Here is a 15,340-nt window from a genome sequence, read left to right on the forward strand (position 1 = left end):
AAAACCGGAAGAACTATAAAAAATAACTACTTCCGGTTTTTAAGATTGCTACAAGTGCAAATCGTACGATTCCTTGAAACACTGAATCGATTTCCAAAAACGCACGTCCTATTTATTACGGTTTTTATTCTATGGCTATCAACGTCGAAATCAGAAATTGTTGATTTTAACCACTTCAGATTTGAATAGAGTTAACGGGGTAGATGGAACATATTTCTGGTATGCTTAATCGATTACAGGAAAACGATTCTCGATATCTCTTACCGTCGTTGCTCTATGAAAATCAATATTGAAACCAGAAGTACTAGTAAACTTCAACCATTTTTGGTTTTAGTGGAATGTTAAAAGCAAAAATGACATATTTTCTTAAAAACCTAAATCATTTCTTTAAATAATAAAAAAAAAAGCTTGTCGCTATATATCAGTGGTCGCCAGTGGCGTATTTACGATTTTGTTTCGGGGAGGGCTTTGCAAACTTTCGGGGGGGGAGGCTTTGCCTAAAAATATGAAAATTCTGCAAGATATGTCATATACTTTACTATAGTAAGTAAGATTTCGGGGGGGGGGCTTAAGCCCGGAAGCCCCCCCTCTAAATACGCCACTGGTGGTCGCCAAGGATATGAAGCTTCTGACCTACCGTTTTTAAATCCTACTGTGAGCTATTACCAAAAGAACTACCGACTTTTCTTTTGAAAAAAAAAACCTCTTACCTTTGTTGCGTCAGCTCAGTGAAGGAAGAATATTATTCAGTTCGGGACTTTGCAAATGATAACGATGTATGAATATGATGTAACAAATTTAACATGTGATGTTTCTTATAATTTAGTACTTCAAATGGTGTAATAAGTTGTAATTACAATTTGCATTTATATACTTATGACAACTGTAGAACTCTCCATATTGCAAGTCAAAACAGGAAAAATAAATAAATAAATAAATAAATAAAATCAAGGTTAGCAACCAGAGCGTTAACGCGATCTACTGAAAATGTCCCCGGGAGCTACTAGTATATACGTATTGTCGTTTCGATCACTGCTATATATTTGTTCCAATGCCGATCAACGTTGAAAGGACAGACGGACGGATATAACCTTTTTATACGACTTTTGATATTTATGCATAGTATAGTTTGGATGTCTAAAATTGTTAACCAGGAAAATGCAAACCTGAGCAGTGGTTCGGATCCCACTAAGGTCCCGTCTCACATACATATATCGTCAGTGCTGAAAAGAGAAGTTAAACTTTCAATCGGACTAAGAAACAGAACATAAAAGTCTAACTTGAACGGAAATACATTTGTATACTTGTATAAACTATTCCCAATGATCAGTATTAAGAAAATTAAAGAAGGAATATAACCTGCGAGATGGAACCAGTATTTTAAAAACGAACTAGTAAGTGATTTCCTGTTATTTTAATGCGTGACAAGGAATCACTTAGGAAAACTCTGATCGTAAGATAACGATAGGTGTTGGGTCCACGGCTGAGTGGACACCTGCAAAATTCCTTATCTGATTTCTTCCAAAGACATTTCTCGGTTGGATGAGCACAGGGAAGACTTTTTGCTCTCTTATTGAAGATTGAAATGTATGATAACATGTCCCCCATTCAGGTAAACTAAACCCCAAATTTGCATATTATATTCTCCATATTTGCACTGTAATTTCTTAGCCCTAAAAACATTTCTGTTTCCGAAAATGAAACAAAATAGCGTTTGCCAGAAGCAAATGCTTAGAACCTTGACCTAGTATTTATCATAAGAAAGTTTTTCTTCCTCTCTCTCGGAGATTTCCATCCCTTTTGTCTTTGGAACCGCTCATTGACAAAAAGTGTACACATGACCGGTATATGAAGACATGCTGTTAGGTAGAGTCAGAAATTTTGAAAGGGTAACGATTTTTTAATAATAATAATAATAATAATAATAATTATTATTATTATTATTATTATTATTATTATTATTATTATTATTATTATTATTATTATAAAAATTGTGTTTGCAACTAGGGTCCCATCTCTTTATCTTACATGGAAGGCCCGCAAGTCTGCTGGTGTCCCTTCTGTGTTTTTCTTTCTGTTTCGTGTGGATGTTTGTTTTTGTGCTGTTAAGCTTTTATTTTAAACCTTTATACTATGTAACCGTTTTCATTTTTGAGAGTATTTCTTTTTGGAAATAGAAGAGAGACTGCTTTCCTCTTATATCTATTTCTTTCTATTCTTCTCATTTGAACTGCTTAAGTAATATCACTTCGTAACTTTGTGTGTCATCCATTGCTCTTACGATAATAGAATCGTCATTCTTAACAATTTATTTTATTCTTTTATTTGCAGTTTGCCACTCTGATACATTTGTCACAAAATTGAGATTTGGTCCAACGTCTTTCAAGTTCTCAACAATCCTAACGGCCCTGTTTTGGGTTGCCTACTATTGCAGGGAAGGGGGAATTGCAGGTGGTAATGCACTTTTGGAGTCATGTATACATACTTTTCTTTTTCAGCATTCAACCGGAAGAATACCCTCAACTAAAACTACTTGTTGGAATATCCATCTCAAGGGGTTACTTCAGTGATGTTCCGCTACCTTCAAAACCATCTGAGAATGATTTGACCGCACCGACTTTATGACGGCAAATGTGGAGTCATAGTGTTAGACCAGGCTCTTGGCCACTCAATCAGAGGATGATGTAAAATCCGCACAATATATACTCTCGTGGAAGAAATAACCAGTATAACAAACGGGAAGTATTCCTGGTAAGGGAAGTTCTGGATTAGACGGAATAAAAAATGAAATTTATAAAAAGAAGAAAGAAATATGGATACCTTATCTAACTAAATTATGCAATACTCTACTAAGGAAGAGGAAATTTCCGCTTTCTTGGAAGGAATCAAAATTAATAATATTAATGAAAAGTGAAGATAGGGACCCAACAGATGTAAGCTCCTACAGACCAATATGCCTCCTTCGGAATATTTCCAAAATTTATGAAAAAACAATAGTTTCCAGACTACACAAATATAGGAATATTGAAAGAGATAACTTGCAATACGGCTTTAGGAGGGGCAAATCAACCGAGGACGCTCTAAATGCTTTTGTGGACAACATTTTGGATCGCAGGAGCGCAAAAAAGTACGTATTAACCTTGTTTGTAGATATAGAAGGGGCTTTCGACAATCTGTGGATCCCCTCGCTGGTACGAAGACTAAAAGAGCTAAAAATACCAGAATACCTAGTGAACACAATAAAAGATTATTTTCAAGACAGAAAAATAATAATAAAAGAAGAGAATGGGGATATTAGCATTAATACACAAAAAGGATGCCCACAGGGATCTATTCTAGGTCCATTGATGTGGGACATTGAATTCCAGCCATGCTTGGAAGCATTAAACAAAAATAAATGCGTAGATAGAGTAATAGCCTTTGCAGATGACCTAGCAGTAATAACATCAGCAAACACAAGAAGGGAAATAGAAGAAAACTCAAAAGAAATAATAAGAATATTGCAAGATTGGAGTTCAGAAAGTAAACTAAAATTATCCAAGAAAAAAACCAAATATATGATTTTCGGAACAAAACTGGCAAGGGACCCAACCATCAAAATTGGAGAAGAAAAAATAAAAAGAGTAAGCGAATTCAAATATCTTGGCATTCAGGTAGATGATAAACTAAACTTTGGCCATCACATAAATTACATTAGTGATAAAGGACAGAAAGTTACCAATAAACTAATAAATATAGCAAGTAATAAATATAAGCTTCCACGAAAAATAATAAAAATATACCACGACTCAATTTTAGGGGCAACTATGAATTATGCTGCCAGCGTTTGGGCTCACAGGTTGTTAGAAAACAATGCACTAAAACTGAAAATAGAAAGACCGCAAAGAAACATAATGATCAGACTAAGCGGGGCATTTGGTACTACTCCCCACAATGCACTAGCTGTATTGTTGGGGTTAAAACCAATGCATTTATTAATAATCCAACGGGCGGCAATGTATTGGTTTAAAAAAGGAAACAAAAGTAGGGTACAGGACCTAATAGGGAAAGAAATAGATAACATACAAGACATAGAGCAAGTAATATTAGAAAAGTGGCAACAAGACTGGAACAACTCAGAGAAGGCAAGAAGAACACATAAATTAATTTCAAACATAAATGAAAGACTAAAATGGAACCATTTTGAACCATCTGCAGGCCTTGTACACTTCCTCACGGGACATGGGCCCTATGGCCAATATTTTCAAAGGTTTGGCTTAAAAGAAGAAGGGAACTGTGGTTGTGGTGAGTTTGGAACTCCGGAACACTATATAATGTGGTGTCCCCTACTAGAAGACCGAATGAACGAGAGGAACAATAGAAGAACAGGAAGATTAGAGGATATTATTAGCGAAGAGGAAGACTTTAAAGTGCTGAACAGAATTACGGCTGAATTTTCCGAACGCAGCAAAAAACAATATGAAGAAAGGAATCTAGCAAACAGAAACCAATAAGAAATTAATAGATATATGAATAAATTAGTTTGAATGTGAGAACGTGTGTATGGGGCGTTCCTTTCGGACCGGAGGCCTCCTCCAGGATTGCTGGTATTCCGCATGCCCCGGAAGGAAGCGCGGGAGTAAAAGTGAGCTCGACACATCCCCGGACAGACCGGATTGGAACTCCGGATGCGTCGGGCCGGAGTGAATTTCGTGTTTCGGTGGTGGGTTATCGTGCATTCTAATATACAGCACATTAATATCTCATAGAATTAAGAAATGAGACAAATGAACTCGGGTAAAAGAAAATAGTGACCGTCCGCGATCTTGTTGCGTACGCGCCGCTTTCGGTTCCGGTGCACACGGCGGTGGGACACAACTGACCAGGGCCCGCACTAAGTGCTCCGAGTGGGTCCTGGACCCCAAGCCGTTGTATTGGGGACCGTGGACATGCGTAAAACAACCGAGGAACATATATCGAAAACAAAATCATCCTACATGAGATAGACAAGATTTAACGAATGCACAAAAGGAACGAAACAAGTGTAATGCGTGTAGTGGAATTAGTCGTTAAAATGTTTCACATACAGGGGTGTGATAGTGTATTAGTGCAATATTATAAATACCAGTGTGGACAGTGCTTAATAGTGATAAGTGAAGTGTGTGTCTAGTGATTTTGTAGGAGAGTGTGGTAAATTAATAAAAAACATACAGGAGAGAATCAAATTATGTACAAGGTGAAAAACCTAATCATACAGGGAAACCTGAACGAAATGAAACAAAGAAGAAGAGGGAATACTGCATGGATGAGATAAGTATAGGCAAAAAGCAATGAATGATGATATTTATGATAGGATGAATGTTAAGCTCGACTTGAGACAGAACGTAGAGTAGATAAGTTTGATTAGATAAAGAAGACTTGATAATCATTCGAGAATAGTAGTTAGTAGTAAGGATTTGCTGTTTTTTTTTTTTTCTTTAAATTTTATTTTGTTTTGTTTTGATTGTTTTCTCTGTTCAATGTGTTGTGGTTCGCCCTCGTCCTTGTCCTTGTCCTTGTCCTTGTCCTTGTCCCAGCTCTAAAAAAAAAAAGGAAAATGAATGATGAAATAAAGAAAGAAGATTGCAATGATGATAGCCCGTTTCGGTTTAAATCTTCAGGTGCCGAAACCGAAGAGGCGCGTCTGAGCAATCTGAGCAAGGTAAGGGAAGTGGCCCCACGTAGCATAGTCGCTAACGCTCTCGCCTTCGGCGCGCGCGGTTCTGAGTTGATTCCCGTTGGGGGCACTCGGTCGAAAAAGTGTAGAAAGCTTTTTCAGGCCAGCTGTCCTGAATAAGGTATTCCTGGGTTTTCCTCGTTGAAACCAGGCAAATGTTGGGGTGGTACCTAACTTATAGATCCGAGGCCGCTTCCTTCATTCCCCAATCTTTTCTTTCTTCCATTTCGCCGGATAGTGTGGTCGCCGAGGGACGTCGTCCCTCATACATGACGGGCTAAATGGCCTTAGATGCCGAAAGCCCAGAAATGTATATCCTAAAGCCTAAATCCTGGTAACAGAAGAAAACTTACCTAATTCATTAACACTTGTATGCAAAAATTAGTACATTACGTAAGTTCTATTCTCTTATTTTGTAGATAAAATTATTTTAGTACATATTGTGACTTCCTTCAGGTGCAACCACTGACCGTTTTATACCACAGGAAACAAATCCATATATGAGCGGCCTAGGGAAACATAATGGTATGTTACATTTTATATCTTTCCAGTAAACTGCAAAAGAAGGTTCCGCACCATCACCATCATCAGGGTTCATCACCATCCAATTCAATGCAATTGCACATGCCAAACAAGCTTCCCCTCGAACCTGCAGGTACATTTCTGCAATTAAACTACTTACACACTGTTCTGTGGATCGATCCAACCTAATAACTCAATTTCACAGAAGGTGGCGACTACTGTTATGATAGCCCGAGCCGCTCAGATATATTCTCATCTTCTTGTTTGAAAGTTCGGCTTAGCTATATAAGGTAAATGAATTAGAATCTGCACTGTAGCAAAGCATAAAGGCTGGTAGACTTCGTTTATGAATATCTTTATTTGCACTCACAGTAAGTTTTAATATTATCTGAAACCACATGCAATCACAGAAACAAGATTAAAGCTAGCGTGTCAAGGTCAATAGATCGTTCTTTTAATGAAGATAATGCTGAACGAAATTGCGCAATACAGTTACCAGTCAATGTGTTCGCTGCTTTCTAGGAATGTGTCTTATGAACAAAATATTGAGGATTTGGACCCTATGACTTAGGTACATTGACAATTTACCATTATAAGCAAGTTGGCATTTCTGGAAGAGTACTTGCAGTAAAGTGAGAAGCTACTAATGATAAGCTAATATTTTCATCTTCACGTATTACTTGTCAGTTGTTATTTTTTTCACTATTAATATGTAATATTCTCTCTTACAAAACCATCTTTTCTTTTTCACTGAACTTCCTATTGTATATCTTACAATATAGGATAATTAGTTCCCAAATAATATCCTATCCAGTATAATTTCTTCTGTTCAACTACTTGTAATGTTATTATTTCTTTCATTGGTTCCATGTAGTGTCCATCATTTTACCCTCATATAACAGTTTTGGATATTAATCGATTAAAATCAATTACATGTAACCAATCAATTGAGAGTAATTGCTTTGGAAATGAATTGCAATTGATTTCAATTGTAATTTATTTCAATTTGTTCTTTGCAATTATATTAATTGCGACTGAATTCAATCCTGACCTTATCAAGTAAAATTAAGTGAATTGTTAGTTTCCAATTTGTCGTTAGAGAATTAAATTTGTAATTGTTAATTGTTAATGTAGATGAAGCGTTTAATTCTTAATTGCAATGGAGTAATTGAAAGTTGTTCATTGCTATTGACAATTACATTTGTAAAAAACTGAAATCTTCCAATTTTACGCCCCACGATTATGCCATTGGGGCGAACGGAAACGAAGATTAAAGCCAGTGAATGATGATAGAATAAGAAAGTGGGAGGAAACGGGGTACCCGAGAAAAACCAAGGACACGATGTTCTCCGCTACAAACTTACTGGGCTGGTGATCGAACTAGGGACCCCACGTACCAGAGGCAAGTGCTCTAGTTGAGCTACCGTGCCACTTAATTGCAATTGAGGAGTTTGATGCAATAAGGGAGTTGGAGAAAAACTATATTGAAAATTTAAGTAGTGTTTTTCTCTTACATAAAACAATGTAATGTGCAGCATTTTATTCTGATATTGAATTGAAATGTTACCAGGAGGCTAAACAATCATGGCAAAAGCCACAAATGCGTTTCATGCAAAAAGGGCGTAAACTCGCTTACGTCCTAAGCAATTAAAACTTCAGGTAAGAAGTCCCAATTCACAGATTTGAAATAAGGTACTTACATTAAGTGGTGGTAAACGACCCTTATCCGTCCAGTCTGGGAAGAAAGCCGGAAATGGTGATCGTCATATGCTTTTATATTATGCTTATGTTTACTACCCTTGGGTGTCTATCTGTCATGAACACGGTTTAGTGACAAAACATCGATTGCTCAATCCCCTCCCCATACAATTTTCCTAAAGAGGCCAATTGTTCTTTCTTGTTGTTACACGAAAATAGCTGTACGATGTAGCCAATGAAAATAAATTGCAATCAACCAATCAATTGAAAGTAAGTGCCATAGAAATTAATCAGAATTCGATAAACTGCAAACTATATTCAATCGCGATTGATTTTCAAAGCAATTACTTTTCATTTATTCATTCATTACAATTCTCGAGGATTAATTGCCAGCTACAATTAAATTTTCAGATTTTTTGTTAATTTCTTATTCAACCGAAATTTTCCCAACATAACCGTATAATACAATAACTTACACTAGACCACTACTTTTCTTTTTAACTATTTATTCAGTGACCCACGCTATAATTTTTTTACTTTCAAAAATCCTTTTAGTCGTTATTCCTAGTCTTGCTTTTCTATCTCATTCACAATAAAAATCTTTACTAATAATAGTGCTAACGTATTGAATCTGTCATTTGTTCAATTTCCTTCATTTTAACTTTTGAAGTTACTACTGCACCTTCCTCCCAAACATCACTGCCTTGATTTCCTATAATAAACGAACACTACATTCACATCCTTTCTTTTCTCTAAGGATTAATCTCATTGGCTAATACTATATCATCTTCTAAATTCAAATTGTCCCTTATCAATTTCCACATCTATTCTACCATAGAATCTTCTTAGAATTTTTGCTGCAAGTGATAAGAGATTAAAGTTCTTTAGTCCCCACCTATTTTGGCATTATGTTTGTTAGAAATGTTTACAATAATTGTTTTATCCATTCTTCCGTTATTTTCTTTCATTACAAACTTGAGATGACATTTCCTCCTTTCTTCCTCTACACTCCGTATTATGGAAATTAGTATATCTCTACACTGAGAAAAATCCGTTCTCCTGACAGAGGTACATTACACAAATATACGAAATCCAATTGCTTGCTACAGAAATCAGTACGGAGCATACGTTATCCGTATGCTACGTAGGCACTGCCCTTAGATGATACATCATGCCGTTGCATGATGTCTAACAGTTTTCCGTGTATCATATGCATATACTTATGTTACATTCCTCAGTTATATGTTACGTACCTCCATTTGTATGTGACATCCTGGCCGCCTATATTGTTTCATATGGAAAGTACGATGGAACACTTATACGGAAACTATTTTAAAAAATTTATTTTCAGTTATACGTCTGCTGTACGTTAATTCCAAAAACTACAGGAATTACGCATGTAACTTACCTTTTTAAGTACGCCACCTACAGCACCATATAGTATATTTCCTCAGTGTATATTAAGGAAAAAAATCCGCCTCTGAGTGTTGCTTACTTCAAGGAGAAAGGTATTGCAATAAATGATTCTTTGTTTTTCGATCAAATTGCTTTGTTGAAGGATTTTGTTAATAATAATATAAAGCAGTGGAGCGAGGAAAACAAAACAAAAAAAAAAAATCCCAGTACCACGAGAAGTGGATACGTGTTTCTCAAAACCGATACTAGGTCTGAACAGCACTCTGAATTTTTAAAGATATCCAATATGTGTTTGCGATCCTTGCCCATAATGGCAATACTGAAGGAATATTTTCGCTCATGAACGTTCGATGGACAGACGAAACAAACAGGATGGAAGTGGAAAATATTTCATTATTTTATATTCTCATTTTTTTCGTAGCTGCTGATAGTTATTTGTTATTTAATTAATTCCATTGGCGGTGGTCACTTACAGTAATCACGTTTCCTCATATATATCTCGTAAGTTTTGGTGATGATGGCTAGAAACGCAAACTACTTAAGTTTTTTCATGTTTTTCAAGAGATGGTATAAGCATTAATTCGCAATAGCAGAATATTTCTTTCGAAAAGCATCATAAATAAAATAGTACGTGTGTCAAACTCAAAATGTCAGTCTCCTTTTTCTGCCCCTCAAAGAGTTAAAACGAAAAAGTCCAAATTTGCCCTTTCTGAGAGATTCAAAAATACAGAGAGAATGGATAAGCTAAAAAATATTGTAATGAAACCATGAATTGAGAATTTAAAAAATCATTTTTTCATAAAAATTATAATGGCAATTTGGTAGGTGAAAATGGAACTAAGTTTTCTGTAATATTTTAACTTTTGGATACATGCATCACATTATTTTTTTAAAAATCACAAGGACAGGACGTGTAATGAAGAAATCGTTGGAAGCAGAAGCAACATAGTCAAGAATCACCTGTAGTCAAATAACATTGCTTGTCAGTAGTAATTAATAATTCGGATAAAATCACGAAAAAGATGAAAGTAAACCTCAGGGTAAATTAAAGTTCAAAAATACTTATTTGTACATCATTAGATAACAATAATATTTTTCAGAAATTGTAATTAGGACTTTCCTAAGATTTTGTAAATTTTTATGGTGGCTTTTGACAAAGTTAAAAGGAAAAATAATTAAGGCAAACAAGGACAATAGTCCATATAAAATGACCAAGTTTGCAAGTAAAAAATCATTCTGCATTCTGCATTCGGAATTCTTCATTCTGGATTCTGCATTCTGCATTCTGGGTCCTGTATCCAGAATCGCAATGGAATGGTCTATACGAAATTACAAATGCCGCAAGAAAGACCATTGTCCAGTCAAGACCAAGCGAATTATGCAATGAAGTAAAGTTTGACTACAGGGAATTTTAACTGTCTATTTTGCATGTGACATGAAATTAGGAGGTCTCTGAAAGTGACAGGCAGATTTGAATGTTTAAATATTTAGCTTATTTCCGTTTAGTTAGAAAAACACACTTTCTTCCACTACAATTCTAATCATAACATTCCATCAAATAACGGTTGGAGTGTCATTCTTTCGTTTCTGGGTCATTAACCACAAGTAAACAAACACAGTTGATGCGAAAACTTCCTTGTTCTTATTATATAATATTTGTCAAAAACAAAATATTTCTCAATAATAATACTTTAAACATATCTCTACCATAAATTTTCGATATTGTTCGACTTTACCTTACATTGCAATACGACAAAAACACGAAAAGTTAAAAAAATAATAAATATAAAAAACTAATGCAATTTCTTTTGTCATTATGCAACTGCAACGAGATGTCACTTCAGGAGGTCAGTTCCTTCTCCAGTAAAATGCAGTCCACCAGCAATGGGCACATCCTTCTTCGAGATGGTCCAGTTCCAGATGCTACGTCCAGCCTCTACAAGGGTCATCTTCCAGACGTTCCTGTACCAGCATTGGCCTGCCCGCTTCTGTTTCTCCAGCGCCTCTCACATGCAGATTCAGCCATCTTTCTCCAGAGCCAGAACACCTAATGGTCAACTAGTCCTTGCAGTTATGCCGAGCTTCTACGTCAGCTGTTCCAGAATCACCACCACAACAGCCAGCATCTCCCCCCGTTCCTGTTTCACCACGGATACATCGTCACTTTCATCATTCAGCAGCACCTTGGCTCCAGTTGTTGTTGAAATGTTTCAGTGCCACAGCTGTCCCATCATCATAAAGGTCCAGGGTTCGATTCCAGAACTCGGAAAACCAATCACCGCAGCTTTAGCTCGCCTCCAGTCCACACGACGGACACCGAGACGCCAAGCTGTTTTTCATCCGTCATCAAGGGTCCTTGGTTTGGCCAGGACATCGTTAATTCGCAGCTCCCAGCAAAAGGTGATGCCCAAATGCCACACCAAATGGGTAGCTGTTCATCATCCTTCACTACGGTCCCGAGTACATATCAAGAAGAGGACCATCTATAGGAACCACTATCGGTTGCCTACTGTCAGTCGCAGCTCTCAGCGTCTGCATTTACAGAGGCCCAGTTGCAGTTCACATCATCTACCATTTCATTCAGTCTTCACTTCGATTTCTGTGGAGTGACTAGGGACATTTTTCGTTTATCGATGGCCACGATGAGGACAATTAGAAGACCCTGTTTTTCACCTCCCAGTGTTCTGAATTGAGACCACAATCATTCAAGTGGACATTATGTTCACCCCCCAGTGTTTTTCACAGTGTTTAGTGCTTGTCAATTTATTCAATGTTTATTCGAACTGAGAATTTAAAAACTAATGGCATACGCTAAAGGTACTGTTCATGAATTTTTCTTCTAGTTGGTGGGGTAATGTAATGAAACCATGAACTGAGAATTTAAAAAATCATGTTTTCATAAAAATTATAATGGCAATTTGGTAGGTGAAGATGGAACTAAGTTTTCTGTAATATTTTAACTTTTGGATACATGCATCACATTATTTTTTTAAAAATCACAAGGACAGGACGTGTAATCAAGAAATCGTTGGAAGCAGAAGCAAAATAGTCAAGAATCACCTGTAGTCAAATAACATTGCTTGTCAGTAGTAATTAATAATTCGGATAAAATCACGAAAAAGATGAAAGTAAACCTCAGGGTAAATTAAAGTTCAAAAATAGTTATTTGTACATCATTAGATAACAATAATATTTTTCAGAAATTGTAATTAGGACTTTCCTAAGATTTTGTAAATTTTTATGGTGGCTTTTGACAAAGTTAAAAGGAAAAATAATTAAGGCAAACAAGGACAATAGTCCATATAAAATGACCAAGTTTGCAAGTAAAAAATCATTCTGCATTCTGCATTCGGAATTCTTCATTCTGGATTCTGCATTCTGCATTCTGGGTCCTGTATCCAGAATCGCAATGGAATGGTCTATACGAAATTACAAATGCCGCAAGAAAGACCATTGTCCGGTCAAGACCAAGCGAATTATGCAATGAGGTAAAGTTTGACTACAGGGAATTTTAACTGTCTATTTTGCATGTGACATGAAATTAGGAGGTCTCTGAAAGTGACAGGCAGATTTGAATGTTTAAATATTTAGCTTATTTCCGTTTGGTTAAGCATTGAGTAAAATTATAATGATCTTTTATACAATTAATCTGACATACTATGTCTGGTTATGAATTCAGTACTCTTGGATGCTCACTGTTAAATAATTTATATTGTTACAAAAATTTCCACTATACTACCATTGTAAGTCAGTTGTTTCATTAATAAATTATTGTCATTTCATGACAATAAGAGATTGCAACCACTAGTTTAATTGCTCTTTTAATTTGATTTAAGAATTCACTGTTCCTTTAGTACTTGACTAGATAACAATTTATTTTGATTTTTATTTCTTTAATTTTAAATTTTTTTGCCTTACGGTACAATATATTCAGAGGAGCAACCTAGCTAAAAATAAAAGATGTCTTGTTTTTAGTAGTTGGTGATTTGGTCATCCTAACCTAGAATGAAAGAAAAATGTGGTTCAATACGATGCCTATACGAAACAATCGAATTTCGTGCAAGACTATGAGTTCAAACGAATTCTATATGAGTAGTGCAAAAGGAAAAACTCATAATACTTCTCACAATAACTAGTTGTCTACACAAGTTGTCTTCTCATATTTTCTTTCACTAATGAGTAAGGATTAATTTGAAACTTTCCCCTAATTTCATCTTCTTTATCGCTATTTTATTACATTTTCTCATTTACATATTTCAATTGCATACCCACTTCAGTGACACAAGATTGTTATCTAAGAAGGATTGGCCACTGGAAGAACATTTGCGTTCAAGAAACAGTTTTTCAATTCTAATTATATTCTGGGTCAATATGTAAGCTACTTGATATCTCTGTTCATCAATTGGGAATTTTTATAGGAATCTTCTATAGTTGAACTAGTATTTTCCATTATAGAAAAGTTCTTTAGGAAATATTTGATAAAAGATTCTAATTTCTATGCTATCCTTCTGCTCTTCCCCTACAATATTCCGAGCTTTCGTCATAATTACTCGTCTTAGAAACTGTTGGCATGGGAGAAGAATTCAAATATATCCTCTAGAGTCCTGGCACTAAGCAGTCTTTTTTTTTTTTTTTTTTTTTTTGAACTATCGCTTGAAATATGATGGTTGTTGATGCCATCTAATGAACAAGATTAGTAATAAACACAGGTGGGAAGTACACAAACGTTACAAAACAATTTCTACTACGACGTAAGTCTCAGAATAGAAGCAAAAAAAAAAAAAAACAGAGGTGCACATATGTGCATCTATGGACTGAAGAGGATATAATTGTCATACATCATTATTTTGCCAAGTTAAACACTTTAACGAATGAAGTTAATTAACGTAATTTCACTTTGTAAGTCGATTAGAGAAAAGTTTCCAAGGGCGCCCCACCGTTTATTTATTCTTGAATGAACTTTTTAAAGCACTTGTTTGAAGAGATAATCAAGCATGATAGTCTCATTTTTCTCCAAATATTACAACGCTTTTCTTTCTAAAAGTACTATGAAATGGACTTAAAAGATCCCGTCCTAAAGAGAAGAAATAGAGTTAATTCAGTGAAACATCATTATTTACCGGAGAGTCATCGTACTTCTTAAACCGACCCTTCAACAAATTTAATCGTTAAAGAAATGTCCTTGTTATCAAATCAGCTCTTTACAGTTGTATCATTCTAGTAAATAATTCTATATTCAGTGATTTATCTACACCCCCTAACACCCCCAGGACCCCCTAAAATTTTCGGATCCCCCCGGTTATAAATTCCTTACACCCTCCCAACCAGGGGGGTGCAATATTAAAAAGATCCATTCTCGTTCTGCCTAAAGGCCCTCCAGGATTTTGTAGAAAATATTTTAAATGATCTTATCTTTAGGCAGAACGGGAATTCTCGTTCTGCCTAATCTTTGGAGACAGGGAATTCTATGCGAGGAGGAAATATTTATGGACTTCTATGGACTTGAGCTTTTTGAACATATTTAGGAATTATGTGTATGCAAGCTTTGTCTAGACTTAATTCTATATTTAAATGTGTTAGGCTAATACTCACAAAATATTAAACATTTTAGTCTTCTGGTAGGTAAAGCAGTTCATTTAGGTGTCATTCTTTTATTATCTTAGACTGTGTACACATATATTGTTCTTCTATACAATTTCTATTTTGCATATCTGTTTTAAACCCTGACTTTTAATGTATGAGTTTTTGCTTATTCACTTTGCCCCACTATCATGATCCGCTTTGCCCGACCGGTGGGACAAAGTGAGTAAATTGCAGTAGTTCAGTAATTATGCAATATCATTTATGTACTATGTATATGCATTTCTCCTTACTATTGTATTATTATTTTAAAGTTTAATAATCATAAACTATTTCCTCAAAACTTTGGTTTCCTAGTCTTAATTTTGGTTGCCATTTGAGGCCCTTGAAGTTAAGTGGTCCGCTTTGCCCTCCTTTCCTCTAAACAAA

At 35.6% G+C, this 15,340-nt stretch overlaps 1 long non-coding RNA gene across 1 annotated transcript in view; it reads right to left on the reverse strand.

The window, feature by feature from the left end:
- LOC145691882 (uncharacterized) overlaps positions 1-6,616 on the reverse strand; it is a 61,401-nt gene extending 54,785 nt beyond the window's left edge. Inside the window, exon 1 of the long non-coding RNA XR_014132576.1 lies at positions 6,378-6,616. This is a non-coding gene — a long non-coding RNA (uncharacterized LOC145691882). The remainder of the gene's footprint in view (positions 1-6,377) is intronic.
- Positions 6,617-15,340: the final 8,724 nt, after the last annotated feature.

This window comes from Thermobia domestica, chromosome 8 (assembly GCF_964235325.1).
Source record: "Thermobia domestica chromosome 8, izTheDome1.hap1.1, whole genome shotgun sequence".
Classification (NCBI taxonomy): domain Eukaryota; kingdom Metazoa; phylum Arthropoda; class Insecta; order Zygentoma; family Lepismatidae; genus Thermobia; species Thermobia domestica.